General features: G+C 34.1%; 1 protein-coding gene across 3 annotated transcripts in view; it reads right to left on the minus strand.

The window, feature by feature from the left end:
* LOC149419027 (monocarboxylate transporter 12-like) overlaps positions 1-16,808 on the minus strand; it is a 253,761-nt gene that overhangs the window by 97,791 nt on the left and 139,162 nt on the right. Inside the window, exon 1 of one of the 3 annotated variants that reach the window (XM_089638046.1) lies at positions 7,103-7,744. The exons of the other annotated variants lie outside the window; for them this stretch is intronic. The gene's annotated coding sequence lies outside the window, so the exon portion shown is untranslated. Of the gene's footprint in view, positions 1-7,102; positions 7,745-16,808 lie in introns of those variants that run through there. 3 annotated transcript variants of the gene reach the window in all.

Here is a 16,808-nt window from a genome sequence, read left to right on the forward strand (position 1 = left end):
AGATTTATTTCAGCTATTAGCCGAGTGGTTCAAAGCGTTAGGTTTCCATCCAGGCATCGTGTGTCAATTTCTTATCAATGATGGAACAATTTGGGAGGCGGGTATGGGTACCGCCGCCCCGGTAATCATTTGTTGGATAACCAACACCCTTGCCATTGGTCACCCCAAGTGGTGGCTATGTTTGGTGACTTAGCAGGGGTGCCCGGGTTCATGGGGTGAGGTTAGTCTAGGCCTTGGCGGCGGCTGCTAGACTCAACCGCTCATACCCTATTTCTACCCCAACCCTTCCAGTCTTTCATTCAACACAGCATCCCCAAAGATGACGTAGGCCCCGAGGTATTTTTTCCCTCAGGGCCGCCCGTGCAAATGTGAAAAAATAGGTGCAATTAACACATTGTCATGTTATTCGTAACACGTGAGTGTCTTTATTTGAAAAAAAAACAATACATTTTATTGTTTATCGCTGAAGAGATGAAAATCTGCATAACTGCGTATATTCTACTGATTGTTCTCACGTACAAGCTGGCACAATAGAATAAAATTCATTCGATGATTGTTGAAAAACATTCAGTTTATAAAAAAAAAACCTAAATGTATTAACGCAATACATACTCGTATAACGAGAGATTATGCAACGTTCAGTTGAAAATAAACAAACAAACATGTACGTAATTTATTTACGTAACGTGAAAATGGGTCAATCCCGATTAAGTACTACTAGTAAGAGAATGATTGATTTGAATTGAAATTCAAATTCAACCAATTAAAATCACATAAATTGCATATACAAACTAGTTGCATAATATATGGACTTTATCGGGATATCCGTTTCGAAATAATCGACTCTAATTTATTCGAAAGAATTAGTCATAGATTCACAATAATAATATTATTCATTAAGCTGCCCTTACACCAGTGACTTATGGCAAAATACCAATTTAAGTCTCTCACTATAGTCGTTAGAGGCGTTAAGTTTTTGAGAGGTATAATCACGTCCGTGCGAACTTACAGCCATGTCAGTTTGATAAGTTGAGACGCTTACCGTAAGAAATAGTGCCTAAACGCGCCGATGCCAGATGCCGAAAATTAAATTTGAAAGATTTGCTTCCTACAAAAACTAGTAGTTTTAGTATATGAACCAAAATCTGATTAGGATAAGTGGATAGTACTACATAGTTCTCTCGAAAACAATAGATTAAACTCAAATAAGCACTAGGTAACGAAAACTAATGTAAACCGAAAGTTTTCTGATTACAAAAACCGAAGAATCAATTATAAAAATCGGGTGGAACAAAGGTTTCTAAAAATGAGCATCCTTCTTTTTAATTATCGGTCCAATCGATTCTAATATCAATTTTTCTCTTTATAACATGACGTATTTGAATTCAAAGTCGGTTGCTGTCATCTGGCTGCCATCCGGATAAAATTAAATAACTCCTTTCAATTCCGCCGTTCACCGAACTAAAAGCTCGTGGAGAATTGTTTCTCCCGAGCCAACTTGGCCTTGGGCCTTTTCGTCTTCATTGACAAAATCGCGTGAATTTGACAGCAGCAAATCGTTGTTGACAGGAAGCCATCTTACTGCAATACAATTACGAGTGAACGTTAATTACCATGAGTTGGATGAATATGTAAGCGCTCCTGTGAATAACTTATCAAAAACTTACGTAGGTCGTAAATTTTACTTACGAGTATAAAGGCAGCCTTATAATGATTTAGTAATCGAATTGTTTGGACGAATTTAACGACGTTTGTGAATAATATTTTAAAATCTATCAGGAGTGAAGTGAGAGTGAGGAGGTGTAACACAAGAGGAAAACATGTAGGTCGCCCCAAGCGGGGGTGAGGAAAGAGTGAGGTGAGAGTAAGGAGGTGGAAGACAAGGGAAAAACATATAGGTCGTCCCAAGCGGGGGTGAGGAAAGAGTGAGGAGTTGAAAGACAAGAGAAAAACATATAGGTCGTCCCAAGCGGGGGTGAGGAAAGAGTGAGGAGTTGAAAGACAAGAGAAAAACATATAGGTCGTCCCAAGCGAGGGTGAGGAAAGAGTGAGGAGTTGAAAGACAAGAGAAAAACATATAGGTCGTCCCAAGCGGGGGTGAGGAAAGAGTGAGGAGTTGAAAGACAAGAGAAAAACATATAGGTCGTCCCAAGCGGGGGTGAGGAAAGAGTGAGGAGTTGAAAGACAAGAGAAAAACATATAGGTCGTCCCAAGCGGGGGTGAGGAAAGAGTGAGGAGTTGAAAGACAAGAGAAAAACATATAGGTCGTCCCAAGCGGGGGTGAGGAAAGAGTGAGGAGTTGAAAGACAAGAGAAAAACATATAGGTCGTCCCAAGCGGGGGTGAGGAAAGAGTGAGGTGAGAGTGAGGAGGTGACGAGGAAAACGTATTTTATGGTTAGAAACTTTGGAGATGACAATCTCGGTAGGAGTCGAGTAATAAATTCGAAACATTATTCGATTTCGCCCATCACTAATACAAAATGTTTTCGCCGTCATTGAAACAGCACGGAAATATGTTACAACTAAGGCTTCTCACTTTCGTGGTCAAGTAATAATAATATCAAGAGAATACAATAATACGGAGGTTGTAGTTTTATTAAATACGGCCTCACAATAGGCTTTACGCACCTCAACAGTGTTTTTTCGCTTCAAAAGAATATGAACAAAAACAACACATGGGTAAAAAAATATTAGTAGAGAAGAGAATAATTAAAATATATTCCAAATACGGCTTGCAAAAGGCAGTCTTATAATGATTTAGTAATCGAATTGTTTAGAATTTAACGACGTTTATGAATAATATTTTAAAATCTATCAGGAGTGAAGTGAGAGTGAGGAGGTGAAAGACAAGAGAAAAACATACAGGTCGTCCCAAGCGGGGGTGAGGAAAGAGTGAGGTGAGAGTAAGGAGGTGGAAGACAAGGGAAAAAACAAGGCATTAAATAATTCCATATAAAATATTTTGAATTTACTTATCGCATTGATTTATTTCCATATAACCGTTTAGGCCTCTGGCACATCAACCGTTATATTTTTTAAAGATGTGAGTATATCTGGTTTTCAATAAAATCCAAATAAATGGAATATTTCTGAACGTATCCGAAAACTTAAATCTGTTTTTGAAAAGTGATGAAATACGCTTTACAAGGTTATTATTAAAAATAAACAAATATTTTTTTTAAATATTAAAATTTTCAAATCAAACTTTAAGTTTAAAAAATGGCTCACGTTTTTTTCGACTAAATACTGAACGAAAATTACTGATAATGAATACAAAACACAATTTTATGAGACAAATGTATTACAAACATTACTGCCGCCTCACTTTTTTGTAGTTTCATATATAAAGGTGTGCATTTTAATTATTCTGTGGTTAACTTCTATATTTGAATATAAAGCTTGGTGTTTTCTCTTTCTAACACCGTTTAGTTTATATTTCTAACTATGACGGCAAGGGAGACAAAACGACCATGAGACCATATGAGTTCTTCCGAAAAGCGAAAAGATTGACTCTGCGGGTAATAGCTGTTTGTTCTCAAAACCGAACAATTCAACCTGAGGAGTTAATCAATGTCTTACAAATTGTCAATAAACTTAAATAAGCCGGATAAAAAAACGAGTAAAAAATGCTTTATTTTAATCCTCCAGTAATTTCATCACTTTTGTACAGTTTAAAATGTTTTCTGTTTATTTCAAATGCGCTATATACATATTATTTTATAATTTTCCGCTAAACAAATACTGTTTTGGAAACAAGATAAAATTATATTTCCGGTGTATGCATTTAAAATAAACATTACTATTTTAAAATAATAAAATTTTAATATAAAATGAAAAAATATGGTCAAAAACGCTAACCACCACAGACATATTCTATTCTAATATTCATATGTCTATGCTAACCACATTTTTTTACTCCAATAATAGAAAAATTAAGAGAACTCGATATTTCGAAAATACGTTCGTTTTGTTTGTGGAATTTTTAAGATAATTTTACCTTCACTTTTATCTCTTTCATGTAATGAAAAAAAAAAGAAATAATTTTTAAAGTTCTAAATGAATTATTCGTTATGGCTATTTTTACGATTTTATTCTTGGATTCGAGTAAATATTTGAGGCAAACTGGAAAGAATTATTATTTCTCTTTCTAATGTCATTTTTTTTTAGTTTTTCAGAATGATAAAAAGATAAAAATACTTTTATGATATATGCCCGGTCATATATTATGACCATCAAACGCTGGGGGGGTTAATTTGTGGCGAAACAAAAAAAAAAGTTCGAACTAGGTTAGATAACAGAATGTCTTAATAATGGTTCCATGATAACTCATCAAAATTACAATTCAACACATCGTTAAAAACGATGAAAAAAAAGTTATATATAAACCTTATTTATGTAACCTATTAAATCTAGTTTTTGTGTCATCACTTGTTTATCACGTGTGGTGTGTTGTGTTGTGTGGTTGTGGTGTGTTGAATTGTCATTATGATGAGTTATCCGGTCACCCCTCACAACATACCCCAATTGGGGATGCCATAGTCTCCCTTGCTCCAGACGGTTGGGATCAGTTAGGATTCTAGTACGGTTTCACACTAAACAAACAAATCTCTAGATCTTGCAGAAATTCAAGTTGAAGGAGGGAGGAAACACAGAGACCGGCAAATCATTTCACAAGTCATAGAAATAATAATAATACATTATTATGTCAATTTAAAAATAAATGACCCTTTGTATAACGAATAATCAATAATTACTCTTTGAGCGGAACGTAAGAGTCGTTGGCCAGAGTGCAAGATACCTCATTATCTATTGTCACCAATAGGTGTACACATCGATCTATAAATAATACATATATTATACAGGGTGTATCGGCACGTACCCGACAAACTTTAACCAGCTATTCCTTATCACATTTGGAGTAAAAAATGTTATGGCCACTTTGCTATCCGGTAACATTTTTTTTAACAAAAATTTACTATTCATATTTTCACCACATTTCCACCACTGTTTTATCCTTTGTCAAAGTTTGAAAACCCATCTAGCAATATTTTATTCGAGTTTAGTTGAATAATTTACGTACGTACCTACATTGGCGCGTTTTACAATCAAAACGAAATGGCATGGCACCATTCGTCTCATTTTTAACTATTATTATTTAGTGTGTATGAAAGAGCGAAGAAGATTTTTGACACACTTGCTAATAACAGCTGTTGAACACGAGAAACAATGCCAATGACATTGACGGAGTGTGGATTTTATTTATTTTTTTTATTGAAAAAAATGTTACCGGACAGCAAAGTGCTCATAACATTTTTTACTCCAAATGTGCCGAGGAATAGCTGGTTAAATATGTTCGGGTACGTGCCGATACACCCTGTATAGCCATAAAAGATACATAATATTACGCTTTACAATAATTACCGTGTTCAAATAATCAGCGATTAAATATCACCTAAAATAAAAATGTAGGTACTATTTTAAGAATAAATGGAATCTAATCAAAATTCTGACGTACTTATTTGATTGTATTTGGCCTTCAAAATCACAATGGATATTGACACACCTTCACGTAAAAAAATAATAATATAATAAATCGCTCAGATAAGACCTTTTCAACATTCCAAAGAGATGATACAGTGAACATTATAAAATTAAAAGTGATAAATTGCAATTTTTTTATTACGAAAACATGCATGTGATAATATTTAAAATCAGCTCAACACAAGAGGCCCAGAGGAAAAAAATGCCTCGGGGACTGCGCCAGCTTCGTAAGGAAGTTCTAGGAAGCAAAAAATGATGAAGATATCAGGAATGGGTAGTAATCTGGGGTTTAATGGGTCCAGGAGTGTCGGACGTGTGAATCCATCCCTTCCACTGCGGTACAAGGCGATGATTCGAGAGAGTCCGGCTGAAGAGGTCAAAATGTCACCCTCAACCATTCTCTACAGATCCGACCCGCCACGCAGTAGGTGGGCAATCGTATACGCCGCCAAGACCTAGACAGACCTCACCCCGTGAACCCGGGCATAAGTCACCAAACGTAGCAAACCACCTGGGGTGGCCTATGGTAGGAGTAATGGTTTGACAATAAATAATTCCCGGGGCGACGTTATCCATACCCGCCTACCAAATATAAAAGATAAAACACCCGAGAATACTGTTCCTTACGTAAAGCGTTATTTTTGAGAGGAGAAACTAAAAAAAACGAAGATAATAATCAACAAACATACTAATTTTAGTTCTCTGTGATGATGTGCGTGATGTGATTTACTGCGTAAAATTATTCACGTTCACGTGCACTTTTCATTTTAAAAATCGGTACAGTTTTTCGGTACAATTTAGACAAGCGATAAAATAGGTACCAAAATTTTAATAATACTTCTATATTTCACATTGTATTTATTTTGTTTAAATTTTTGACAGATGTAAATCCGAATCACTAATGATTTTTATAGTTTACTAACGGTTTTCATTTGAAAGGTAAATTTTTGATCGTGTCTCTATATGTAGTATGATAGGCTTTTAAGCCCTGAAGCAATAAAGATATTAAGTATTAACAACATTGCGTAAAACTCTTAATTGTAAGTTACTTTTAGGTTACTTTATCTAATAAAATTACTTTTATTAGATAAAGTAACCTAATTACTTCCTCTTTAATAATAGAAATCTAATCGAACATTGATATACACTTGGTAGAAATGGTTTTATTCTTACGTTTTTATATTGTTAATAATTAAGATAAATATTTAAAAAAAATTGCGTCAGTTCGTATTTTTTACAATTTTAAATAAGTTAAAAAATATAAATAGCACTTGTTTCAACTAATTATGTCGGGGGAAATGGTAAAAGATGCAACAATTAGTTCTATTTGTTCTCATTCAAAGATAAGTTTGAAGGTTGGGAAATACCAATAAATTATTAAAATAACCGAAACTAACAAACTAAAAACCCATTTTGTGCATGCTTACTCAAACCACAGACTTAAATAGTTGTCGCCTTTAGATATTTAAGTTGAAATCAAGAGCCTTTTAAAAGAGCCTTTGCATGCAGCGGAATTCTACAAGTTAAATTAGTATAATATTTGCAGAAAATCATACGTACCAATTGAAAATAATTCAAATGAAACAAAACCAACATTTTTAAAAGCACATCAAAATCATGTTTGCACATAAAACACTTTTCAAACACTTCAAACAAAAAACTAAACTATTTCACAAGTGTTCACTTAACGCATAAATTGCATCAAAAATGACACCCCTAGCCATTTTGACGTAGGATTTAATCATTGATAAATCATTTTAAAAACGACTATTTTTCTTTCATAATCAAACCACAATCGAAACACAAAAGTGACAGTAGCGCTGTTGAATCTATGCGACCCTGGCGGAAAAATTGCGAAGCTCCGTTCTGCGCGGGAAACTCGACTAGTGAAAAACCGAAACTAGACTGAGACGATTTATCCGTTTTCGGTTGGAGCGAGCATTATAATGGCAGTGCGGATACGAAAGATACACTGTCGCGACCTTTGCCAATGTATGGACAAATGACTATTTGTAATACACAACCTCCGCTCCGGCCGTTGTCCGTCCGCGGCGGTATCGGCTCTCAGTCTGTCTGAAATCGCAAACTTGTCTCTATTAATTCAACGAACAGATAAAAGACTTAATAAGAACGTGCGAGCAATGACGCCGCCATGTCAGCCCAAAGACCTTCCTTCGCTGATTGGTGAAAACATTTCCTACTTCTATCGTTGGACGAATCATAACTGTGCTTTTCATTTTGAATGAACGGATTCAATATTTTAAAAGACATATTATTTATGTTCCTCAGAAGCTAAAGGTCAGTAGTCCAACTTTTAAAGAAAGCCAAGCGTATACCTATATAGCTACATTTATAAAGTCTTTTTTGATTTTTAATTGATAAGAAGCATAATTATTTTATACTTAGACGCATAAAGATGAAAATCTAAAAAAATTAGTCTATCGCCAAATTCCTCAGGGTAAAATTGATAGCTGAAGTCCCCGGTGGTGCCCAGGAGAGTTTTTCGAAATCAGACATAGACAGTAATTTTTCTCTTATAATTAACGTGAAGTGTGCAAAATTTCATCAAAATTCTGATACAATGGGTGGGAAAAGGGCATGGGGCGGTTTTTCGAAATCTCATGTAGACAGTGACCTTTCTTTTGCTTTGAGGGTGAAGTGTGCAAAATTTCATCAAACTCGAAATAAAACTGTAGATTTGTATAAAAATCACATCCAAGCCGCCCGCCACAGACACTCTTCTTTATATAAATAGATTTTATGTTACACAGCACAAGAGTCAGTAAAACAATGACAGCCAAACTCGGAGAAAGTTTGTGAAGTTGAAGAACGATGGGAAGAAGTATTGTTTGTATTCAGATCTAGTCACTAAACATAGTTAAAGCCACTTCGAATAACATTACGATTCTGTGTGGTCTCTCACCAGAGTAATTCTGATATTAAGCCGGTATATCAGTAATTTTTAGTAATGCACGGAGAAAAATGAGTATTTATTAAAAATCTCTTTAAATTATGGATAAATCGGTTAAAAACAGGATTGCAAACCGTTTCCGGATAATTTTTTTGTAAATTTCTAATATATCGGAACACGAGTGCATGCACCTGCATTTGTTTTGATAATATAGAATGACGAAATGTGAAAATATTAGGATATTTATGAACACGTGTTCTCGTATTTATAAATATCCTGTGTTTATCGTGATGACGAAACTTATCAATTCCTTCGTTAAGGGCCTGCAATCCCGTTTTTAACCGGATTATGAATAATTTTAAGATATTCTTATTTCAATATAAGTCATTTTTCGCGGTGTGGTATCACTAGGTTGTCTTACCAGGGCGTATACCAGCGAGCAACTTGACGAACGTAAATAGTGTCTCTCTTAGACGAGTATTTACGTAGAGAGCAAAGAACAACGGATATACCGACCTTAAAACTTTTATCAACGATTTTGAACCAAAACAGATTGATTTTCTGACATTGTGTCATCCGACCTTTGACTTCTGAGACACAGACGTTAACCAGTTTTTACGAAGTTCAGGCACTGCCATAAAAGTTTTGTTGACCCGTTTCGGGCAGGTAGGTCAGGATACGATTGAATAAAATGTTTAAAAAAATGTCAATAAAAGCAGATTAATGTCACCATGTCACCAGAGAAACGGTATCGAACACTGAACAGATGACCCCTAGAAGTGTGGTCTATACCGATTTGAAAGAAAACAATGACAATTCAACTCACCTTTAAAAAGTGATATATAAAAAAAAGAAAAGTGATGAAAAAAAACCTTACATTAACAAAAAAGAGTATTGCTGATTTATTAAAATACTATTAAAAATTGATATCAGGCCATTTCCTAATAAACTATTAGTACTTTCAGCCTGTTATTGGATATTGACGAAATGCGAAAATATTAGAATTTTTAAGAACAAGTGTTTCGACATTGCCATATCATATTCGTGTTTGTACTAAGTTTATTAGTAAATCTGTCAATTGATTCGTTAACGGCCTCCAAGAATACGAATAATTTGAAGAGATTTTTAATAAATGAACAATATTTTATATCAGTAAGTTTTCTCGGTGTACCTAACCCATTCAACCTAGTTTATATTTCATCACTTTTCATGACTTAATATCACTTTTTAAACGTGTGTTGAAGTGTCATTTTGATGAGTTATCCGGTCACCCCAACTTAAATATATTTCATAAACCAATATTTTTAATAATATTATTAAATTTACTATACTTAAAACTGAAAAAAAAATAATTAAATGGAGTTCTACGAATTAAACACAAACCAATAAATAAATATCTAAGACCGTTCTGCTGTGCCTCTGATATCCCAAAGGAATTGATTTTCTGTTTAAGAAAAAAAAAATGATATTTGAAAATATTTTATTCATTTCATCAGAAGAAAGGAAAACATGAGCTAACTTGGACACGCCCACAACACACTTCTAAATGTCACAATCACAATCTTTATAAATGGATAAAGATTGTGATTGATGAATTAATTACTCACCCCAGCATATTATATCTGTATAGATTCAAGAATGTCTATTTCTTTTCAACTGTTAATGTAATGTAATGACTAATAGCCCCTACTCATCATCCGATTTGCAGGACAACTTGCAGGATTCTGCAAATTGGATGGTGTAAAAATGCGTAGGCAATCCGCCAGCCGAATTATTATTAATCCCTTGGTCGGGCGTCCGAATAATAACATTCTTTCCTGCAAGTTGCTTTACAAATCGGATCGTAAGTAAGGCATTTTAAACCGTGTTTGGTGACAAGATCTGAATAGACACGTAGGTACTTTCCAACCTTCCTCTACCCCATATTTTCCCTTTCCCACTCCCTTCAACCTTCGTATAGTTGGGATCATTTGCAACTGTTGTGTGGTATTCCGATTAACCAACAAATTAACCTTCGCGCCGTTTTCCGCAGGGTAGGCAGAGAGGACGGATCGAATAACAACTCGGTCTTGGCACACAATCCTTGCCTCATTCACATTCATTCGGAGAGAAATGAGTACTGCTAATTTACTAAGAATCTCTTCAATTATTAGTAATCTGGTTAAGAACAGAATTTACAGGTTTTCTGATAAACTTTTGATAAATTACGAATATATTATCACGATGTCGGAACACGTGTTCATGAAAATCCGATTATATTTTCGCACATGCAAAAAAAAAAAAATATCTAGGTTGGTACGGAGGGTCACTAGAAATACAATGAACTCTTACAACTATTGCAGTTACAAGATAATTTATTCTGTAAACGGCACAATTCGAACAAAACAGCTGACCGAGGAACGGATATTTGATACTTGTATCGAAACATATTCGCCAAAGGCAAAACCAGTTTGCGAAGGCCACCATTACAACAATCTCAAAATGAAGGTTGCAAATAACAATATTATTCAATTCAGCAGGCATGTTTATTTTAATTTAATATTTTCCGTACATAGTTGTTTTTAAAGTTAATTTATGTGCGTTCGAATAACTTTACATTGTCCAACGCGTTTACCGCTAACGCTTCAGGCCTCTGGCATATTCTGTCAGAAGGTCAAGAAAATCAATATAAAAGGAATAAATCTTAACGCACCCAAAAACTTAAAACTGTTTTTGAAAGGTGTAAATTAAAAATTAAAATTAAAAAAAAATAATTTTAGAAATATTAAAAATTTTAATGCAAACATAAATGTTTTAAAAATGGCTCACCGTAAGTTCTTTCGTCTACTAAAAAATGAACTATAATTACTGATGATAACGAAATAACACATTTTATTAGACGAATGTATTATAAACAGTACTGTCACCTCAAATGTTCGTTTTGTTTAAAATAATTAGTAAAAAAAATCACGATTAACAAATTCAATTCAAGTTTCATATTTTGTTCTCAAATTAATGAAAAACGGAACTTTTGATTTCGTATAGGTGAACATTTAATTCATCTGTGGTTATAGATTTGAATATAAAGGATGGTGTTTTCTCTTTCTAACATCATTTAGATCATATTTCTAACCATGACAGCAAGGGAGACACAAAGTTTTCTATGAGACCATATGAGCTGTTCCCAAAAGCGAAAACAAATATAATTGAGGGCTTAAGAACTAATTTTTCAAAACATTCCAATAACAGATTAAATAAGTGCTTTGCATTGTTAAGAAAAACACATTTTATTATTCTTATCTGGGTTATCTTAATTCACATAAAAATAAAAATCTGTCTTTAAATTTTTATTTTATTTTTTTTATCTGTCTTTTTTTAAATTGATTTATTCATTTTCGGGAAATCGACAGTTTACATTTAATCAGTTTGTACATAAGTATTATATAGTAAAATAAAACCAATTATGGATTTCCTCCTTGTGACTTTAACTGAGACAGCATAATATGGAAGTTATTTAAATTTGTGAGAAACGAATATGAATTAAAAAAATTTATACAAAACAAACGATTATATAAAACGAAAAATTTACAAAACAATACATTTATAGCCATGGAGAGAGGTTGTAGATATAAATTAAATCACAATAGAGATATAAACAATAGAGACATAAACATTATTCACAAACCATCAGAGAAATATTATTTTATTGACCTCTTGGATTTGGTAAGTTCGCAACTGAAAATATCAACCTTGGATAATACGATATTGTAATTATTGCATAGTCTGTTCCGGCAAGAATTATGAATAGAGTTCGTTTTGTTTTGATCAATCCTGAACAGGACACAAGAGCGTTTTGAACGCGCAGGTACTTTGAATGAAATTGACTTTTGAAACAGCCATCGAATGATAGAAATAAAGATGCATCTAATCGGCATAAAAAGCCATCATCAATCAACATTAGAGAGGTATGTTAGACGATAAAACCATAAGCTGTTGTTGATAAAACGTTAGCCAAGCACCACACCACATGGCGTATGCTGGTCTGGACTGTGATGTCGATGACAGTGTTCTCTTTTGTGAACTGTGTCAATAATTAGTACCCAATTTTACAAAAACCTCCTACATCACAAGGCCGGGAAACTCATTCAAAGCAGCATCCCAACATGTGTGGGATTTAAAAAAAAATCGTTTTAATTTTTTTTCATTTTATTCTTATTTATTGAAACATCTATATTTAAACGTTTAAGTTAATTAAAAAAAAAACATTTTTGAGATGTTCCCCCCATACAAGTTAGGAGGCTGATTTGATTCAGTGTGGCTTTGTGATCTAGGAGGTTTTGATTGTACCCCCGGTTAATCTCCCATTGAATTTTGTGGTGGGTGAGACATAACGGGAAATTTACTTTTCTTTCAGACACAGATAGTTTAGCTTTAGTTTCTTTAGATAAATAAACGTACAAATTGACAAATAATAATTACTTACAAACTCTCTCTAGCTGTAATCACAGCTACCCGTTCCCCTACATGTTAACTACATAATGATAATACATGTGGATTAGTCCTGGAATTTGTGGAACTGTATAATATTTTGTTGTGGGTTCACCACAGTCCATTATAATAATAAAATTGTAATTTTAATATTCACAGTGTCCTTAAACTCGTAGCACAAGCGGGAAACTGGTGAATCTACATCAACAGAAAACCAAATAAAACATATTTTATTCGATTCGATTTTTTTTTTCATTTATTTTTTCCATTTTTTTCGGCGACTAAAGGGTTACACGAAACTTTTAGGATAGTGCCTACGACCGCTTCAATGTATTTTAAAAGACATTATACAGCAGATATTAACCCCCTAGTGACCGGTTTTTGTCAAATTTGCCATACAAATTCAGACTATGGATTTGATTTGCTCGAAAACGAAAGAACAAATCAAAAAAAAGTTGTACCACAAAATCGAATCCAAATGCAGTTTCTCGCTTGTACTACGATTTTCCGGACACCGTATACAGATTCTGATACTAAAAAAGCATTTTAAAATTGCAAAAAAAGATTAACCATTGGAAAATCGCGAAAAGCAATCCCTGAAAAAACATTATCTCCGCAGTTAAAAACATTAAGCCCTGGATAGTTTACAATATCAAGTTGTTAAAAAATAAACAAAACTTTCAAAATGCAGGCAAAATCTAAATTAATCTGGTTAGAATTTTTTAACCAACTATATACAGGGGGAGATAACACAAACCCGACTGTAGTAACGAAAAAAAAAATCCTCATTAATACTTGATGGCTTGGGGCGGATGAGAATTTTTTATTTGCGTTTGCCCGTAGTCGTAGCTTGAATTTTTGATAGGGAACTTTCAGAAGTATCGTATTATTCAAGCAGAGTAATGGTTCCAACTAGTAGAGAGAGAGAGAGAGAGAGAGAAGCAGAGTGTGTATTATTCTAGTGGGTATAATTGTGTAGAAAGCGGCAGAAGTAGTTCTAGGTAGATCGTGAATGACCCGCTCATCGAAACTCGAAGAGCGACCCACTCTCGCGACCCACTCATACGACCCGGGTGCCGGTGCGGCGAGGCGAACAACCATAGATTGTCGTAATCCGGGTGCCGTGACCTACTCTCGCGACCCGGGTGCCGGTGCGGCGAGGCGAACAACCATAGATTGTCGTAATCCGGGTGCCGTGACCTACTCTCGCGACCCGGGTGCCGGTGCGGGGAGGCGAACACCCATAGATTGTCGTAACCCGGGTGCCGTGACCTTTTTTTTTTTTTTTTTTTTTTTTTTTTCTTTATTCATGAAATATTAATGTGTACAGTTTTTACATGCTTTTCGACTACCACACTAGACACACGCCCGTATTATGGTAGTCGAAATTTATATACATAGGTTTATATAATTATATAAATGTAATATTTGATAACTTGTTAATCTAAGTATTTTTTTTTTACATGCAATGTATGTGTATAATAGGTGACACTTTTACTGGTTCCCAGTTCAGTAGATTGCTCAAGTGTACATCAACCGTATTTTAAACTGTTGATATTAATGAGATAAAATGAACACAATCAGCAAATAAATAGGTTACTTTACTTGTTAAAATAATGAAAATAAAGTAGAAATTATGAAAATGAACTTGTTGAAATAATGAAAATAAAGATTAATTAATTAATTATTAAACTTTTTTCTTTACAGAATTGAATGAAAAAACAAAAATGACTAATAAAGAAAATGAGCTTAATTTAATGATGGCAGGCATTCCTTGAAAAAGTTCCTTCCCTTTATAAATAACCAATTTTGAACACTTATGACATACAAATTGTGAGTTTTTGATTTTCTGATATCAATACTCAGCGAGTTGAATATTTTGGGAGCAATATAAGAAAACTGCCGCTGGGCGAAAGCTGTTTTCGTTTGGGGAATTTTACAATTTAGGTGTGACGAGTAACGGGTGTTAATTTTTTGTTGTGTTTTATTCACCAAGTCATTTTTCCGTATGTATATGAGAATGGTCTTAACATATAATTGTCGAATATCTAATATTCTGAGTTTTCTAAAAAGTGGTTCTGATGGGTTTGTTGGCTTACATTTGAATATTATCCTTAGTAACAGTTTTTGAATTAAAACCATGGGATGAAGAATCGTTTTTGCACAACCTCCCCATCCCACTATACCATATGTAGTAATTGATTGAAAAAGTGCAAAGTATACACATCTTAGTGTTTGTAGGTTAAGGATAGATCTGAGAGAGTAGAAAATGTAGCATAATTTGCGAAGCCTTTTTGTTGTAGAATTTATATGGGCCTCCCATCGCAGTTGATTGTCTATAATGACCCCCAAGTACTTAATTTCGTTTGATATTATAAGGTTATCGCATGAACAATTTTTGTGAGGTGATGTAGCCATGTTGAATTTCTGTGAACATGAATGTATGGTAAGTTTATGATAGTTTTGAGGGAGATTAGGTTTGCGTATGGAAAAAAGTAAGTATTTAGTTTTCTCAATGTTTAGAGTGAGGAGGTTGGAATCTAACCAGTGTTTTATTTCATTTATACCATGATTTGCTTTTTCAAATGTTGAATTCAAATTTTCATCTGCAAATATTATAACCGTATCATCGGCAAAAGATATTATAGTGCCACCAGTATCCAAATTGCATAACGAGTTAATGTATATTAGAAACAGAAGTGGGCCCAACACACTGCCTTGGGGCACGCCATATGTGATTGGCAAACTTGTACTTCTATACTCTTTAGCGGAGTTAATAATAGTTGACTGGGACCTATTTGTTAGATAGCTCTCAAACCATTTAAGAGGAACACCTTTTATTCCTATCTGTGAGAGTTTTTTCAAAAGTATGTGGTGAGATACAGTGTCAAAGGCTTTAGCCAGATCCAAGAATACAGCGAGGGGCTTGCGACTTTTATCGAGGTTATCAGAAATTAATTTAGTAAAAGCTGCAATTGCATCTGATGCACTAAGACCTTTGCGGAAGCCGTATTGGTTTTTTGACAGGATTTTATTTTCTTCGAGAAACTTGTAGAGCCTTTGTTTTACTGTTTTTTCGATTATTTTAGAGATTGGACTCAGTAGAGATATTGGTCTATAGTTATTGACGATTGATCTGTCCCCTGATTTAAAGATAGGAATAATTGTTGAATGTTTTAGAGTGTTTGGGAAAAGGCCAGTTCGAAAACTTAGATTTGTGATGTATACAAGGGGCTTAGCAATGATTGGTTTAAGGTGTTTAATTAGTTTAGTGGATATATTGTCAACTCCCGTGGAGTGTGTATTTTTGAGTGAATTGATGATTTCAGTGATTTCTTGTTCTGTTGTTAGTGTGAGATTGAAAGGGTCATAGCTCAGATTATCGAGAAAGATAGTATTTGCAAGATTATTTTCAGACTTGCTATTTCTTTTTAAAATATTATTTGCTAGATCCGATCCGATTGTAGAGAAGAATTGGTTGAAGTTATTTGCGATTGTTTCTGAATTTTCGGTTGCATTTAGTGTTTTATTTGTGATGGTTATTTTATTTATGGGTGTGGTAATTTTGTCGGTGTAGCATATTTCTTTGACAATGTTCCAGATTTTTTATTATCATTCGCAGCTTCCTCTATCTGTTTCCTATAATAATCTTCTCTGGCCGTACAGGTTATTTTTTTACAGGCATTTCTGTATCTTTTATAAAATAAGAGAGATTCGTAATCAGTGGGGTTATTTTTACAATATTTATGAAGTTTATCACGTTTGCGGATACAGTGTAAAATACCAGTAGTTATCCAAGGTTTTAGTTTAATTGTACGACTACTTTGATTGTTGTGTGTGTGGGATGTGGCATTTTTCAGATGCTTATGTAGGATGTTGATGAGAGAT

This window comes from Hesperophylax consimilis, chromosome 12 (genome assembly GCF_061612785.1).
Source record: "Hesperophylax consimilis isolate HC1 chromosome 12, BYU_Hcon_1.0, whole genome shotgun sequence".
Classification (NCBI taxonomy): Eukaryota; Metazoa; Arthropoda; class Insecta; order Trichoptera; family Limnephilidae; genus Hesperophylax; species Hesperophylax consimilis.